We start from the raw sequence: 17982 nt of genomic DNA, 5'->3' as shown, positions 1-17982 counted from the left end.
AACAGATTGTCCGAATTAGACCTTACACAGCACTGATAAAACAGGAAATGCCCTGATCACAGGGGCCAGCGGCCAGTCTCGCAATAACATCTTGTGACTACAGAGACACACAGACAATGACTCAGCACAAAACACACACGTACACACACACACCAACCCATCCCTGAGGGCAGGGTTAGAGGAACAGAGAACACACTCATGGACCAATGGGGAGTCGACACCGACCCGAGACCGGATCAACCCTCCACTCAACGACCAGTCAGGAGGACGAATCTACAAGACTCAACCTACGTCATAGCATTACAATCATGTTGTATAAAACAGATGCACACTATGTTTTGGGGCTCTCTTCTGCTAGTTCCCTAAGAGCTAAACGAACGAGTCTGTGCACGCTTTGCCAAATATCTTTGTCTCTTAATAAAACTGCCTTACTATAATTGAATCCACCCTGTCCAGCGTCTTGACTTGGTCTCCTTCTCAAGTAACTGATCATCAACAAAACTTGGTAGCAGAGGATGGTTTCATACTTCTGAATTCGGTCCATAAATGGTTGATGTGAGAGGAGACAAGTCCAGGACAATCTCGTGAGGACGGGTGACCTGTCCGCAGGAGCCATCGGCGATTCTACTTGCCCCGGGAAACTGATCAACGAGCTCGACTAAAAAAAGGTAAGCAGAGCCTGTTAAAACAAAATCTGCATATTATATTATAGTCTTTATCCAAATTTTGATCAGTAGTACTGGGCGTGAGTATGAATTGTTGTTAAATTGTATGTAAATTGTGTTAACAAATGTTAAGGCTGAATACAAAGATATTTGACTGAATAGAGAGCCTGTGTGGCGATCCGGTGTGGATCTGTGAGCCTGTGTGGCGATCCTGTGTGGGTCAAAGTCTGTGTGACTCCCCGTGTAGACTGTGAGCCTGTGTGGCACGTCATTGATAGAATATATCCGTTAACTTGGGAGGGCTACTGGAATGGCAACCAGATGAGACCACCCATGTACATGTGGAGGAATTAAAGTAAATATAACTCATTGTAACTATATAACCCTGATGACTGCATGATTTGGGGGTTCGTTCCATGAGACCTCCAATACCAAGGTGATATTTAAACAATTTGAGGGCCGCCGTGCTTTTGGGGTTGTGGGGAACAAATAAAATATAACCACATAACACTTTGTTTACGAGGGTGGGACACCAGAGATAAGTCGGTGTCCGCGCTGTGAATACATTGCTGGTCTTTACCAGCGACGGGCTAAGTATACAAAGATAGAGAGACACTTATACAGATAATAAGATGGCAACTACTCCACCAACCAAGCTCAAATTTAGTGAATATTTGGAACAAAAAATACAGGATAGAGCTGGGGGAAAGGAACAGTATAAAGCAATTGGTGGGAGAGATTCGGGATTGTACACAAATTTGGGTCGGTGTGCAGGCCCCAATCTCAGGGCCTCGTGGAACGCGTCAATCAATCCCTTAAGGCTAAAATAGCTAAGGTATGTGCAGGATCGAAGTTGACTTGGGTGGAAGCCCTGCCCCTGGCGTTGATGGCTATGAGAGCCTCTCCAGGTGCAGGCACCCATCTCTCTCCTCATGAGATAATGACTGGTAGAGTCATGCCTGGTCCACCAAGGGAGGGAGGTCATATGCCCGCCCTTGATGTACAACAAATTGCAATGTCTGACTATGTGAGAAAACTGACGGAACTTTCTGCAGCTCTCTCCACACAGATCCGCAAGGTCCAAGAGGGGGAGCTGTCGGGAGATTCGCCACCACTGAAGGTAAAAGTTGGGGACTGGGTGAGGGTCAAAGTCCACAAGAGAAAGTGGCTGGAACCCAGGTGGACCGTACGAAGTGAAGGAAGTTACTTCACACTCTGTCCAGGTCAAAGGTAAATCAGGCGCGCCTTGGCACCACCTTACACACTGCACTCCGGCCCCAACCCCTTCCAGAACTTTGACTGAAACCAGGGCCGATTTGCGCGCCCTAAAATTCGATTCCAACCACTGAAACCTTAGTTGGGGAAAATGGGACCACAGCTCCCGTTTCCACGACCTAAGGCGCCACGCCCAGGGTCGGGTTATCTCCCTCCCTGGGAGAGGCTGGGGATATCAGCTCCCCTGTTTGTTATTTTCATAATCATTGCCGGAGTATCCTTAGGAACTCTCACTGGTGGGGATTTGAACATTGCATGGAAAAATATTAAGTTAGTAAAGTGAATTGCAGGTGGAGTTAATTTTATTTTTACAGGGACGGTGCACATTAAACACAGTTGTGTATAATGGCAGTGTATTCTTAGCAAACAGAATGGGCCGGTTTGCAGACAAACTGAAGGGGTTTAAGGTTTTAAGCAATCGTGGGTTAAATTAGTCAAGTAGTATGTTAAAGTAGGGGAGTTTAATAGGTTTGAAGTACAGTATTGTATCCAAGGGTAGCGCATGTTCAATTAAGTTTAAAACTAATGATTGGGGGGAGTATAATGGAATTATAAAGTATTTTTAGGTTTTGTTTGTAGTTAACGTTTGGGTTTTTGAATCGGTGTAGTATGAGGAAATGCTGACCAAGTGGTTATTTTATGGAAAAGGGAGCGCTTAACTATCTTTGGGAAAAATACCTAGGGACAGGATATCTTAAAGGGGTATACACACATGGCATTTTGAAGTTTTGGTTTCTGAGTTTTAATTAAACACGTGAAATTCCTCTCATAGGGATTGTTCTGGGAAATTGAGATACAAAATGTAGATAAAGTTCTTAGCCTTCATTTGTCTAAATGTAGTAAGAAACACGGTTCTGAAAGGGTGGTAGGACTTTCGACCCCTCTGGTGACTTTTCCTTTTGTGGTCTGATCAGCCGCAATGAAAAGCCATTTGGATGGTGAATTTAAGGTCATTTGTGATACTGACTTTAAGGAAATTTGTAGAACTGGTAATTATGATGGAATTAAAGTTCTTACACAGAATTGGATAATTTGAACCAATAAGAATGACGATAAGGGTACAATAATTTTTCTTTGTGGAGTAGTTCAGATTAGTCATTTTGATCTGATTATGTTATGTGAATATCGTTTGATAATTAGGGGTACTTTTTACATTATCTAGATAAGTTTATTTTCCCTTAGAAAGTCAGCGGTGGTTGTATTCAGTGTAAGAGATTTAACACAACAAGGCTATGGAATCGACATAATAGTATTATTATATTTTGTTGTGAATAAGTTTAATAAGGGTAGACTTTTGTCAACAGGACAGGAATATATGACATCTGTAGGTGATCCAGGATCATTGAGGGTATCGAGATAAATTTAAGTAGCTATGGAATAAGACAATGAGACATTTAGTACTCCCCTGCACTGCTGAGACCTTGATGGGTTGGAAGTAGGAGGAGGAGAGCATAAGAAAGGAAGAGAAGATAAAAGGGACACAGAAGAATTAGATAACGGTTAGTGAGTGGAGACCAGCATAGTTAAATTATAAACAGGTGAGGACAGAAATAACACTGGGAGAGACAGAAAAGACATAAGAATAGAAGATTACAGGATAATTTAGTTAGGTTCATTTAGTTAGGATATTAATACATGGAGAGACTATCGGCTCCATAGGCATGTATTATAGTTTGGATTTTAAGTTATGTTTGGTAAAATTCGCTAGGAAAAGATATGATAATTTAGTTGAAAGTAGTTGTTAAATCTTAAAGAAGATAAGACACTTGATAGAAAAATGCACAGGGTAGCTAAGGATGAATGCCCCAGGGAGAATTGGACATGTGGTAAATGGAAGGGGGCAATCCTAAAAGAGATGGGCTGACATAAGGATAATTTACTGATCTTACCAAAGACATTTTTATGAAATGCAGCAGAATTGATACATGGCTTGAGCCATGTATAAAAAGGGGGAGTATAGTAGAGCAGGCGATAGAACAGGATAGGATGCTACTAGAACAAAAACATTTTTTGTAGAATGTCCATTCCAACATTTGGAAATGGACTTATTGAACTATTCCGAATTGAGGTGAAGAAGGGGTTTTTAACGGTAACAGATAAGTAAAGCAAATGGGTAGAAGCGTTCCCAACTTACTTGGTGGACATGATTATGGTAGCTAGAATATTAGGACAAGAGATCCCAGTATCAACACTAGGGATTATATCTCTTTAAATGATGGATGACAGTTTAGCTAATCAGGTAGAGCCTATAGAATGCCAGAGTTAGAGAGACCAGAACAGGTAGACATATAAGTTAAAGATATACTAGCAGAGCACATGAGAAGACTGTTAACCAAACCCGTATGTCCAAGATTTTGTGTCCAACAGGTGAATTACAGGAGAAGGTGATTCACTCAATCCAACTAGGAGACTGGGTGTGGATCCACTCCCTGAGGAGAAAAAACTGGAAGCAGTCCTGTTGGGAAGGCCCATACCAGGTGCTGTTAAACCATTGCCTTTGCCATTAGAAAAGCTGAGAGAGTCACTTGGGTCCACGTTACCCACTGCAAAGAGGTATGTACACATATGAGCACTGCTGATCACACACAGAGTTAGGAGAAGAACCGATACCAACAGGGTCCGGGGGTTACCTCCTTAACGAAGATTTCCTATCCCGACCGTTCATTACTGTGTGTGCTCCTAGAGGTGTGAGTATGGGGTGGTACCAAGCAGAGAGACTAAGGACAGGAGAGGGTTGACGGTTTTTGGGAAGAGTAGAGACTCTGAGCTGCATCATAATCTAATCTTTCTGATACATTCAGATCCACCACCTTCGGGTACTAAACATAGGTTACCGTTGTCATTGAGAAGAAGTAAAAGATAAAATATATAATACACTGATGAGTGACATACAGAATAAGGAATCAAAGAAGATCAAGATGTAGAATTTAAGGTAAACATTAACCAATTTCCTGGGGAAGCAGACAACTGTACAGGGGTAGGGGTTGGCCAGATTGAAGTACTCAGCCAACCCACCTCGGTTCACCTGGATTCCTGATGAGCACCAGTGTTATAGATACAAGAATGGCACCGAGAACTTGGATGATTTTAATGGCTGGAAAGGTAATCGTTAATGTGACTGACTTAGGTTTGAAAGCACAGGAGAAAATGTGTAACCTCATAGCACCTATAACAGATGAAGGGTGGGCTAGTACCAGCAAAGGACGGATACAACAAGAATTACCACAAAGGGTAGTTAGGAACTTGCGCCCTGGGGTTATTGGTCCAACCAGTTTGAATTAGTGATAAGAGACCAGTTATAGGAGGCTAAAGTAGGTACAGGAGGAGTTTTGACCAGGATGGGAGTAGCTTTGTCTAGATGGATGCTATTGGCATCCTCAGGGAAGTTCCACATGAATACAAAGCTATGAATCAAATATGTGAAGGCATTAACACTACATTATTTTGGTAGTTGACAATAAATAGAAATGTGGATTGAATGAATGACATCTTTTATAATCAACAGAGATTTATGAATGAAACCGGGGATGCAGTAAAGAGGTTCTCTGACCAATTATCCGCCACCTCCCTCATGACCTGGTAAAATAGACTGACTCTCGATAGGTTACGGGCAAAGAGGATGGTGTAGGTAGAATGATTAGGTTCATTGCTGTACGTACATTTTTGATAACACAGCTCATGTTTGGGAAATGGAAAAGTGTTGCAAGAACTGTATTATGGGCTGCTTTAACCTGTAAGAGTGTGTTTGGGTTGTGTGGTTGTTGTTTGGTCCCGTGTGCAAGAGGTTTAATAACCAGAACTTTAGAGAGATGATAACGGAGCAGATGGTGAGCTACGGACCGAGTGAAAGTTCAGATCAATGAGACGACAAGTACCTACCGCCGAGCAAGCCTGTTCCCCTTTTTCTTTGTCACGTCTTGCAGACGTGAAGAGGGGGATTTGTAATAAAGAAAATCTAACGTTTTACCTAATGATATATAAGGAGGGCATTTGCACAACATGCTTCACAACAGCACACAACAAAATTCCAGAGACATATTGAGCAACCAACTGATACCAATCACGACCACACCCAGAGACAGATGGCTGACTTAAGCACTCACACAAAAATGTCAAGACATGAAAGCGCCCTAGCCACACGAACTGACCACTGGTGTAAAAAACAACATTCCATGAATATCGTAACCAACCAGACACGAATTAGCAGAAAAACACACTTAGGGGTGTTGGACTCCGAGGACAAAGGACACTGCCCAGGGCCAATGGGAAGTCGACACCACCTGGAGAATGGACCGTCCCTCCACTCATCGACCAGTCAGGAGAGCGGACCTACTAGACTCAACCTACGTCAACACACTGTTATTTCATTGTATAAATTGGATGCACACCATGTTTCGGCGCTCTCTTCCGCTAGTTCCCTATGAGCTAAACGAAGGAGTCCGTGCACGCTTTGCCAAATATCTTTGTCTCATAATAAAATGCCTTACTATAATTGAATCCACCCGGTCTTGCGTCCTGACTTGGTCTCCTTCTCAAGTAACTGATCATCAACATGTGTCAAAGAGCACTGTTTCCACCCGGTTTCGAACCAAGGACCTTTCGCGTGTTAAGCGAACGTGATAACCACTACACTACAGAAACCGCTGCTCGATCTTTCTGCAAGTGGTAAACCGAATTTTACCGATATTCATGGCACGTATTCGAATTTCCAAAATAAGGCATTAATGAATTTCTCTGTTACCACTATGATACTTCTTGAATGTGTCAATGAGCGTTGTCCCCGACCGGTTTCGAACCGAGGACCTTTCGCGTGTAAAGCAAACGTGATAACCACTACACTACAGAAACTGCTACTTAATTTTTCAGCAAGGAGTAAACCGAATTTTACAGATATTCATGGCACGTATTCAAATTTCCAAAATAATGAATTTCTCTGTTACCACTATGGTACTTCTTGAACGTGTAAATGAGCGTTGTCCCCGCCCGGTTTCGAACCGTGGACTTTTCGCGTGTGAAGCAAACGTGATAACCACTACACTACAGAAACTGCTGCTACATTTAGCTACAAGGAGTAAACCGGATTTTACAGATATTCATGGCACGTATTCGAATTTCCAAAATACAGAATTCATGAAAATAACTATTCTCTGTTTAAAGTACAGTACCTACTGCATGTGTCAAAGAGCACTGTTTCTGCCCGGTTTCAAACCGAGGACCTTTCGCGTGTAAAGCTAATGTGATAACCACTACAGTACAGAAACTGCTGGTACAATTAGCTGCAAGGAGTAAACCGAATTTTAAAGATATTCATGGCACGCGTTTGAATTTCCAAAATAAGGTATTTATGAAAATAACTATTCTCTGTTAAAAGTACAGTGTCTACTGCACGTGTCAATGAGCACTGTTTCCGCCCGGTTTCGAACAAAGGACCTTTCGCGTGTTAAGCGAACGTGATAACCACTACACTACAGAAACTGCTGCTATAGTTTGCAACAAGGAGTAAACCGAATTTTACAGATATTCATGGCACGTATTCGAATTTCCAAAATACAGAATTTATGAAAATAACTATTCTCTGTTAAAAGTACAGTACCTACTGCACGTGTCAAATAGCACTGTTTCCACCCGGTTTCGAACCGAGGACCTTTCGCGTGTAAAGCGAACGTGATAACCACTACACTACAGAAACTGCTGCTTGATTTTTCTGCAAGGAGTAAACCGAATTTTACAGATATTCATGGCACGTATTCGAATTTCAAAAATAAGGCATTAATGAAATTCTCTGTTACCGCTATAGTACTTCTTGAATGTGTCAATGAGCGTTGTTTTCGCCCAGTTTCGAACCAGGGACCTTTCGCGTGTGAAGCAAACGTGATAACCACTACACCACAGAAACTAGTACTACAATTAGCTTCAAGGAGTAAACCGAATTTTACTGATATTCATGGCACGTGTTCAAATTTCCGAAATAAGGTATTTATGAAAATAACTATTCTCTGTTTAAAGTAAAGTACCTACTGCACGTGTTAAAGAGAACTGTTTCCGCCCGTTTTCGATCCGAGGACCTTTCGCGTGTTAAGCGAACGTGATAACCACTACACTACAGAAACTGCTTCTACAATTAGCTGCAAGGAGTAAACCAAATTTTACCGATATTCATGGCACGTATTCGAATTTACAGAATAAGGCATAAACGAATTTCTCTGTTACCACTATGATACTTCTTGAATGTGTCATTGAGCGTTGTTTCCGCCCGGTTTCGAACCAGGGACCTTTCGCGTGTGAAGCAAACGTGATAACCACTACACTACAGAAACTGCTGCTACAATTATCTTCCTAGGAGTAAACCGAATTTTACTGATATACATGGCACGTGTTCAAATTTCCAAAATTAGGTATTTATGAAAATAACTATTCTCTGTTAAAAGTAAAGTACCTACTGCACGTGTTAAAGAGCACTGTTTCCGCCCGGTTTCGATCCGAGGACCTTTCGCGTGTTAAGCGAACGTGATAACCACTACACTACAGAAACTGCTTCTACAATTAGCTGCAAGGAGTAAACCGAATTTTACCGATATTCATGGCACGTATTCGAATTTCCAAAATAAGGCATGAACGAATTTCTCTGTTACCACTATGATACTTCTTGAATGTGTCATTGAGCGTTGTTTCCGCCCGGTTTCGAACCAGTGACCTTTCGCGTGTGAAGCAAACGTGATTACCACTACAATACAGAAACTGCTTCTACAATTAGCTGCAAGGAGTAAACCGAATTTTACCGATATTCATGGCACGTATTCGAATTTCCAAAATAAGGCATGAACAAATTTCTCTGTTACCACTATGATACTTCTTGAATGTGTCATTGAGTGTTGTTTCCAACCGGTTTCGAACCAAAGACTTTTCGCATGTGAAGCAAACGTGATAACCACTACACTACAGAAACTGCTGCTACATTTATCTACAAGGAGTAAACCGAATTTTACAGATATTCATGGCACGTATTCAAATTTCCAAAATACAGAATTTATGAAAATAACTATTCTCTGTTAAAAGTATAGTGCCTACTGCACGTGTCAAAGTGCACCATTTCCGCCCGGTTTCGAACCAAGGACTTTTCGGATGTGAAGCAAACGTGATAACCACTAGACTACAGATACTGCTGCTACAATTAACTGCAAGGAGTAAACCGAATTTTACCGATATTCATGGCACGTATTCGAATTTCCAAAATAAGTCATTAATGAAATTCTCTGTTATCACTATGATACTTCTTGAATGTGTCAATTAGCATTGTTTCCTCCTGGTTTCAAACCAGGGACGTGTCAAAGAGCACTGTTTCCACCCGGTTTTGATCCGAGGGCCTTTCGCATCCTCGGTTCGACGTGATAACCACTAGACTACAGAAACTGCTGCTACAATTAGCTGCAAGGAGTAAACCGAATTTTACTGATATTCATGGCACGTATTCGAATTTCCAAAATAAGGCATTTATGAAAATAATTATTCTCTGTTTAAAGTACAGTACCTAATGCATGTGTCAAAGAGCACTGTTTCTGTGCGGTTTCAAACCAAGGACCTTTCGCGTGTAAAGCGAATGTGATAACCACTACAGTACAGAAACTGCTGGTACAATTAGCTGCAAGGAGTAAACCGAATTTTACAGATATTCATATTTCCAAAATAAGGCACTAATGAAATTCTCTGTTACCACTACGGTACTTCTTGAATTTGTCAATGAGCGTTGTTTCCGCCTGGTTTCGAACCAGGGACCTTTCGCGTGTGAAGCAAACGTGATAACCAATAAACTACAGAAGCTGCTGCTACATTGTGCTTCAAGGAGTAAACCGAATTTTACAGATATTCATGGCAGGTATTCGAATTTCCAAAATAAGGCACTAATGAAATTCACTGTTACCACTACAGTACTTCTTGAATTTGTCAATGAGCGTTGTTTCCGCCCGGTTTCGAACCGAGGACCTTTTGCGTGTTAAGCAAACATGATAACCACTACACTACAGAAACTGCTTCTACAATTAGCTACAAGGAGTAAACCGAATTTTACCGATATTCATGGCACGTAATCAAATTTCCAAAATAAGGCATTAACGAATTTCTCTGTTACCACTATGATACTTCTTGAATGTGTCAATGAGCGTTGTTTCCGCCCGGTTTCGAACCAAGGACTTTTCGGATGTGAAGCAAACGTGATAACAACTACACTACAGAAACTGCTGCTACATTTAGCTACAAGGAGTAAACCGAATTTTACAGATATTCATGGCACGTATTCGAATTTCCAAAATACAGAATTTACGAAAATAACTATTCTCTGTTAAAAGTATAGTGCCTACTGCACGTGTCAAAGAGCACTGTTCCCGCCCGGTTTCGAACCGAGGACCTTTCGCGGGTTAGGCAAACGTGATTACCACTACACTACAGAAACTGCTGCTACATTTTGCTACAAGGAGTAAACCGAATTTTACAGATATACATGGCACGTATTCGAATTTCCAAAATAAGGCATTAATGAAATTCTCTGTTACCGCTATAGTACTTCTTGAATGTGTCAATGAGCTTTGTTTCCGCCCGGTTTCGAACCAGGGACCTTTTGCGGGTGAAGCAAACGTGATAACCACTACACTACATAAACTGCTGCTACAATTATCTGCAAGGAGTAAACCGAATTTTACTGATATTCATGGCACGTGTTCAAATTTCCAAAATTAGGTATTTATGAAAATTACTATTCTCTGTTAAAAGTAAAGTACCTACTGCACGTGTTAAAGAGCACTGATTCCACCCGTTTTTCGAACCGAGGACATTTCGCGTGTAAAGCGAACGTGATAACCACTAGACTACAGAAACTGCTGCTTGATTTTTCTGCAAGAAGTAAAACGAATTTTACAGATATTCATGGCACGTATTCGAATTTCCAAAACAAGGCATTTATGAAAATAACTATTCTCTGTTTAAAGTACATTACCTACTGCAGGTGTCAAAGAGCACTGTTTCTGCCCGGTTTCAAACCGAGGACCTTTCGCGTGTAAAGCAAATGTGATAACCACTACAGTACAGAAACTGCTGGTACAATTAGCTGCAAGGAGTAAACCGAATTTTACCGATATTCATGGCACGTATTCGAATTTCCAAAATAAGTAATTAATGAATTTCTCTGTTATCACTATGATACTTCTTGAATGTGTCAATTAGCGTTATTTCCACCAGGTTTCGAACCAGGGACTTTTCACGTGTGAATCAAACGTGATAACCACTACACTACAGAAACTGCTGCTACAATTGTCTGCAAGGAGTGAACCGAATTTTACAGATATTCATGGCACGCGTTCAAATTTCCAAAATTAGGCATCAATGAAATTCTCTGTTACCGTTATAGTACTTCTTGAATGTGTCAATGAGCGTTGTTTCCGCCCGGTTTCAAACCAGGCACCTTCCGCGTGTGAAGCAAACGTGATAACCGCTACACTACAGAAACTGCTGCTACAATTAGCTGCAAGGAGTAAACCGAATTTTAATGATATCATGGCTCGTGTTCAAATTTCCAAAATTAGGTATTTATGAAAATAACTATTCTCTGTTAAAAGTAAAGTACCTACTGCACTTGTTAAAGAGCACTGTTTCCACCCGGTTTCGATCCGAGGACCTTTTGCTTGTTAAGCAAACGTGTTTTTTTTTTTTTTTTTTTTTTTTTTTTTTTTATTATCAAAAATGTTTGTTTACAATATTTACAGTACAATCTACTGTTTACAGTACAATCCACAGAGAACAATACAGAAGACACTAGACTAACAGAAGCTGGTGAACAATTCACCCCCTATCAAATTCAAGGGACCCAATGAAAAACAAAGTAAATATCAAAACAGTGCTTTCAAAAATTGTAAGTGATACCTCCACTCTCCTCTCGTGAAATTAACCCACTCCCTTCAACAAAAGATTCATCAAAATGTTCCATCCCATAATTAAACAACATATCTATGTGTTTACTGAACAGTGCTATAAAGATACTCCACACCTGAACCCTCTTTCTGTCAAAAGAAACATAATTCCTCCTACAAAAAATAGCATACCTCACAAAACTCAAAACCATATTCAACAAACACACATTAACACCCTCACATTTACCAGACACTCCAAATAACAAAAGTTCCTCCCACGCATACTTTTTCACGAAATCTCCCCCCCAGTTTCTACATAACATTTCCTTAACTTTACAAAAAAAATATTTTAAATCCTCACATTCTATAAACAAATGCATTAGAGTTTCCGGGAAACGTCCACATACATCGCATTCTCTTTCTATCTCACCATTAATTTGCTTTAACACCACCTTTGTAAATATTCTATTATGTCTTAATTTGAAATCATTATTTTCACACTCCTTACTATTATATTTTACATTTAAATTTTCCCATATCTTTTTTTCATCTAATTCCGGAAAAACTACTTTCCAAAATTTCTCAGCAGCCGGCCTTCTACACACTTTTCCTACCATTATTCTATACAATCTTTTCACTGGTATACTAGATAAATGTACTTTCTTCTTACTGCTACCAATGAACAAATTAGGAAATACAAATAAATCTTCTCTTTCAACTTCACTATTTATTAAATCAACCCATTCTCTTGGTATACTATTCTTTATCTTGTTATACATATTATTCACTGTTCCCCTTCCCACCTCTTCATCCCATTCATTGATTATGTCAAAAATAGCTTCCCCAGGTAAAAACCCTGGAATTACCTCATATGTATAATCTTTTATTTGCCGTAGACCTGCACTCATAAATACTTTATTATACAAAACTTTTTCTTTGTTCTTGATTTTCTCATTCAGAAATATAGGTTGATTCATAATCAGGTCAATATGTCCACATTCATAATATACATTTGGCAACAACTCTGCCCATGCATTTAGCACCTCTTTATAAAAATCTGGTACCTTTTCAAACATTGCCCTTTTAAGCCCCATCAATAAACCATTATCCTCACAACCACCACTCTCCTCTAAGTAGACTTTAAAGAAGTGTTTCCAGCCATAATCTTCACTGTCATACAAATATTTCTTTACTGTTTTTATCCTAATAGCTTTTCTTTTGACATCTAAATCTACAAGTTTTAAACCTCCATCCACATAGTCAGCAATCAATGTTTTCTGAGCTATTCTCACTCCTTTACCATCCCATATAAAATTTGACACCACATTATTCAATTCATTTAGGACCCACTCCGGCATGTCCAGGACTCCCAAAACATACACAAATTTGGATAATACCAAAGCATTTGCAACAATTACTTTCCCTTGTAACTTAAGTTTTCTATTTTTCCAGAAATTCAACGTTAGCTTGACTTTATTAAGGATCCCAGTCCAAGTTATATCTTTTGCCTCTTTCTCCTTTACACCAATGTTTACTCCCAGCACTTTAATAAAATCCTTTGCGCTCTTGAATGGAATCTCACACCCTTTTACATTGATATCCCCAACAAACATTATTTCAGTCTTCTCTATATTAACTTTAGCACCCGATGCCTTGCCATATATATCTATGATTTCCATAATGCTTCCAATACTTTCTATATCCTTCACAGTACAAGTAGTGTCATCAGCGTACTGATGTACAACACTGACACCACCACCTGGGATTCCAACACCCCTTACTTCTTTATTACTATTTATCAATGTAGCTAACGGTTCTGTAGAAACACTGTACAGCAGAGCTGACAAAGGACAGCCCTGCCTTACTGACCTCTCCACAGGGAAAGTATCTGTTAACACTCCGTTACATTTCACACAACTTTTAGCCCCACTATACAACAGGTTGATCCAAGATACAAACTTTGGCCCAAACCCAAACCTCTCCATAGTTTGTAATAAAAAGCTGTGCTCCACTCTATCAAAAGCTTTGTTAAAATCCAAACTTAAAACTATACCACCTTCATTTTTCATTTGATTAACAACATCCCTAATTGTACAAATTACATCTGCAATATCTCTTCCAGGTATGCCGTAGGCTTGTGTTGATTCAATAATACTCCCAATCACCTTTTTCATCCTATTCGCTAACACTTTAGTCAGTATCTTATAGTCCGAATTTAGAAGGCTAATAGGCCTATAATTTTCTAACTTTAATCTACTGCCCCTATTTTTGAATAAGATCGTTAACATTCCAGTTGACATAGACTCAGGGATTTCCTTATTCTCTTCCATATAATGAAACACCCTCACTAAAATGGGTGCCAAAATATCTACAAAGACTTTATAGAACTCATTTGTTAAACCGTCCAAACCCGGACTTTTATTACCTTGCGTGCTAACAATTGCTTCCTTGATTTCCATAATCGAAATCTCTTCATCACACATCATTCTCTCTGCCTGCGATACTTTGGCACTAATTGTATCCAACACTTTTACAACACACACTTTCTCTACATCATTCTTTTTGTAAAGATTTCTGTAAAAGTTTTCAACTGTCTCTAAGATCCCAACAAAATCGTTTACCTTTACACCTCTTTCATCTTCCAACTCTACAATGTAACTCTTAGTTTGTTTTCTTTTTTCCAGACCCAAAAAAAAGGATGTACATTTCTCTCCCTCCAAAGCGTACTGTGCCCTGCTCCTAACAATAGCACCCAAACATTTCTTTTTTTCATAACTACCCAGCTCTGCATGGATTTTCAAATAATTCACAACATCATAGTCTGGATCCGTATCAGCCTTTTCAAGTTCATGCAACATCCTATTCCTAAGCATTATTTCTTTCTGCTTATCTAACCGGTTATGATTTTTTGCGTACCTAATACTCCTATTTTTTACTTTTGCTTTCACTTCCTCCCACCATAAACACACATTCTCTTTTAACAGTACATTAGACATTTCATCATTAATACATTCAACAATTTCATTTCTATATTCTTCTTCCTTTAACAGACTGGCATTTAAACACCATACACCTCCCCCTCTCCTCTCCACACCAAAACCCATTTCAAATGACATTACTGCATGATCACTATATGCTGTAAAGGTATATGACACCTTCTTAACATTCTGCACCAATTCTTGTTTTGCTAGACATAAATCAATTCTGCTTTGTTTTAATTCCTTTAGAACCACCTGCCTTCTAGAGAATACTCTTCTGTTTGGATTTTCAGCCCTCCATATATCTACTAGATTCTCCTCATTCATAAGTTTCCATAATGCATTTCTAGAAGAGTCATATCTGAATTTAGCACAACTAGAGGCATCCATTCTACTACACCTCACATTAAAATCTCCTATCAGTATACAGTTTTCTGAGCACAGTGTTTTTAATTTGTGAAACATTTCTCTCCTTTCAGATTCAATATTTGAAGCATAAACATTAATTAAACGAAAAACTACATTTTGAACTTCAAATTCAATCACAATAAGTCTACCATCATTGTCAGCATATATTTGTTTTACATTCTGCACCACATCATTTTTTATCAAAATAGCCACACCACATGTTTTATCTCCTCCATGACTACAAAAAATTAAATCAGACCATTTACTCTTAATCTCCTGCATTTTGGATTCTGTCCAATTGGTCTCTTGAAAACACAACATGTCTGCCTTAACAGACACTAATACCTGCTCAAATTTTCTCATGTTTCTCAAACTGTTACCGTTTAGGGATGCGACTGTAATCATTATTAATGTTTGCAGAAGTATAATCAGAGTCAAACAAGTCCTTTCAAATCCTACTTTTTCTTTTTTCCAAATCCCATCATCTCCCTGGTTTTCGACAATGACCTCTTATTTTTTACAAACAACTGAAGATCCTCACCATCTATTTCATCATCCGTCTCTTTATTTGGATTTTTGGGGGGAGCGGCTGTGAAGCCTTTTGAAAAGTGCGCTTTAACAGTGCCCGTGACTTCAGTGGACCCAACCCACTCTTTGGTGTAATTCTCACACAGGCTTAAAGCTGGCTCAGGCACCTGAGAAGCACCTTGCACCATCTCCACCTGTGTATGTATTTCACCCATCATGTGCTGCTGTTCCACCTTGTCAGCAGCAGAGACTAAAACCCCGTCTCGTGCTTTGCCATAAGACATTACAGGCTCTTCAAGCTTATCTGCCATTGTCTCTGGAGTCACACTCTCCATGTCACTCTCATCCTCTCTCTCCATCGGCACACTCCCCTCCCCTTCCTCAGACGTGAGGTCCATTGTTTGCAAAAGTAAGTGATCTTCTCCCTTATTACAGCTACATCTAACTTTGGGTCTGTCACACATTTTGCACACATTTCCTATGTTCCGACATTCTCTGGCATAATGCCCTTGTTCACTACATTTGTGGCATGTGAATTCCGGACATTCCTTTAGTATGTGCCCCGGCTGAATACATAATCTACATACCTTCACTTGATTGTCGTGGATTACACGAAAATATTCAAATCCCTCGACAGTGTTAAATTTAGTAGAATATGGCAAGGATTGCACATTGTCTGTAAACTTTACCTTGCAAAATCTCGTCCCATCTACAATGTCCGTTCCTGGCCACATCCTCCTCTTGATTGGCGTGGTCGCCTTCACATTCCAGCCTTTTAGTTTCTCTTCTATCTCCTCATCCGTAATGTATGCGGGCAAGTTCAAAAAGGACACCACCAGCTCATCGTTCCCTAATTCTTTAGCCATGATTTGACAGTTCTTTATCTTTAGCCCGTCTATTAGTCTTTCTTTTCCATTTACATGAGACATTGTTATTTCATACTTATTTCCGTCTTTCATTCGACATCCCAGTATTGCTCCGCAAACTTCCTTTATTCCTCTCAGCAATTCCATCGTTGTTATTTTCCCTTCTCCACTTATTTCCACGTTCACCGTCAGTTCCTTCTCATATGTTCTTTTTTTCAGTTCTTCGTTTAACATTCTGATTTCACTGTTGTCCTTTCTCGTCGTCGTTTGTATTCTTGATGTCGAAGCCATGTTGTCCGTCCGGTTATTTTAAGCAATATCCCCCAAACAGCTCACGCTGATGGGGGACAATAGCAAAAAAGTTTCACAGAAACTTCACTACAGTCACTCACAAACTTATAAACTTATAAAGCAAATAGACCTCCAAAAACAACGATATTCTCTCTCAAGCACTCAGACACCTGCTTCTCTTCCACTTCCTGAAACTCCAAAAAGGGGCGTGTAAAGCGAACGTGATAACCACTACACTACAGAAACTGCTGCTTGATTTTTCTGCGAGGAGTAAACTGAATTTTACAGATATTCATGGCACGTATTCGAATTTCCAAAATAAGGCATTAATGAATTTCTCTGTTACCACTATGATACATCTTGAATGTGTCAATGAGCATTGTTTCCGAACCAGGGACCTTTCGTGTGTGAAGCGAACGTGATAAATACTACACCACAGAAACTTCTGCTACAATTAGCTGCAAGGAGTAAACCGAATTTTAAAGATATTCATGGAACGTATTCGAATTTCCAAAATAAGGGATTAGTGAAATTCTCTGTGGTACTAATTGAATATGTTACTGAGTGTTGTTGCCGCCTGGTTTCAAACCAGGGACCTTTCGCGTGTGAAGCGAACGTGATAACCACTACAGTACAGAAACTGCTGCTACAATTAGCTGCAAGGAGTAAACCAAATTTTACAGATATTCATGGCACGTGTTCGAATTTCCAAAATACAGAATTTATGAAAATAACTATTCTCTGTTAAAAGTACAGTACCCACTGCACGTGACAAAGAGCACTGTTTCCGCCTGGTTTCGAACCGAGGACCTTTCGCGTGTTAAGCGAACGTGATAACCACTACACTACAGAAACTGCTGCTTGATTTTTCTGCAAGGAGTAAACCGAATTCTACAGATATTCATGGCACGTATTCGAATTTCCAAAATAAGGCATTAATGAAATTCTCTGTTACCGCAATAGTACTTCTTGAATGTGTGAATGAGCTTTGTTTCCGCCCGGTTTCGAACCAGGGACATTTCGCATGTGAAGCAAACTTGATAACCACTACACTACAGAAACTGCTGCTACAATT

At 39.8% G+C, this 17982-nt stretch overlaps 7 non-coding genes across 7 annotated transcripts; all 7 read right to left on the bottom strand.

Moving 5' to 3' along the window:
• Nucleotides 1-6508: 6508 nt before the first annotated feature.
• On the bottom strand, nt 6509-6581 carry trnav-aac (transfer RNA valine (anticodon AAC)). Its single transcript has one exon. It is a non-coding gene; the product is annotated as a tRNA-Val (tRNA).
• A 761-nt stretch (nt 6582-7342) lies between these two features.
• Nucleotides 7343-7415, bottom strand: trnav-aac (transfer RNA valine (anticodon AAC)). Its single transcript has one exon. It is a non-coding gene; the product is annotated as a tRNA-Val (tRNA).
• A 141-nt stretch (nt 7416-7556) lies between these two features.
• trnav-uac (transfer RNA valine (anticodon UAC)) lies at nt 7557-7629 on the bottom strand. The gene has a single exon. It is a non-coding gene; the product is annotated as a tRNA-Val (tRNA).
• A 555-nt stretch (nt 7630-8184) lies between these two features.
• trnav-cac (transfer RNA valine (anticodon CAC)) lies at nt 8185-8257 on the bottom strand. Its single transcript has one exon. It is a non-coding gene; the product is annotated as a tRNA-Val (tRNA).
• A 142-nt stretch (nt 8258-8399) lies between these two features.
• trnav-aac (transfer RNA valine (anticodon AAC)) lies at nt 8400-8472 on the bottom strand. The gene has a single exon. It is a non-coding gene; the product is annotated as a tRNA-Val (tRNA).
• A 1420-nt stretch (nt 8473-9892) lies between these two features.
• trnav-aac (transfer RNA valine (anticodon AAC)) lies at nt 9893-9965 on the bottom strand. Its single transcript has one exon. It is a non-coding gene; the product is annotated as a tRNA-Val (tRNA).
• A 7724-nt stretch (nt 9966-17689) lies between these two features.
• trnav-aac (transfer RNA valine (anticodon AAC)) lies at nt 17690-17762 on the bottom strand. Its single transcript has one exon. It is a non-coding gene; the product is annotated as a tRNA-Val (tRNA).
• Between the last annotated feature and the right edge of the window lie 220 nt (nt 17763-17982).

This window comes from Salmo trutta, chromosome 17, assembly GCF_901001165.1.
Source record: "Salmo trutta chromosome 17, fSalTru1.1, whole genome shotgun sequence".
NCBI lineage: Eukaryota > Metazoa > Chordata > Actinopteri > Salmoniformes > Salmonidae > Salmo > Salmo trutta.
Note: the sequence above shows the minus strand (reverse complement) of the source record. Positions and strands in the feature narration are given on the sequence as shown.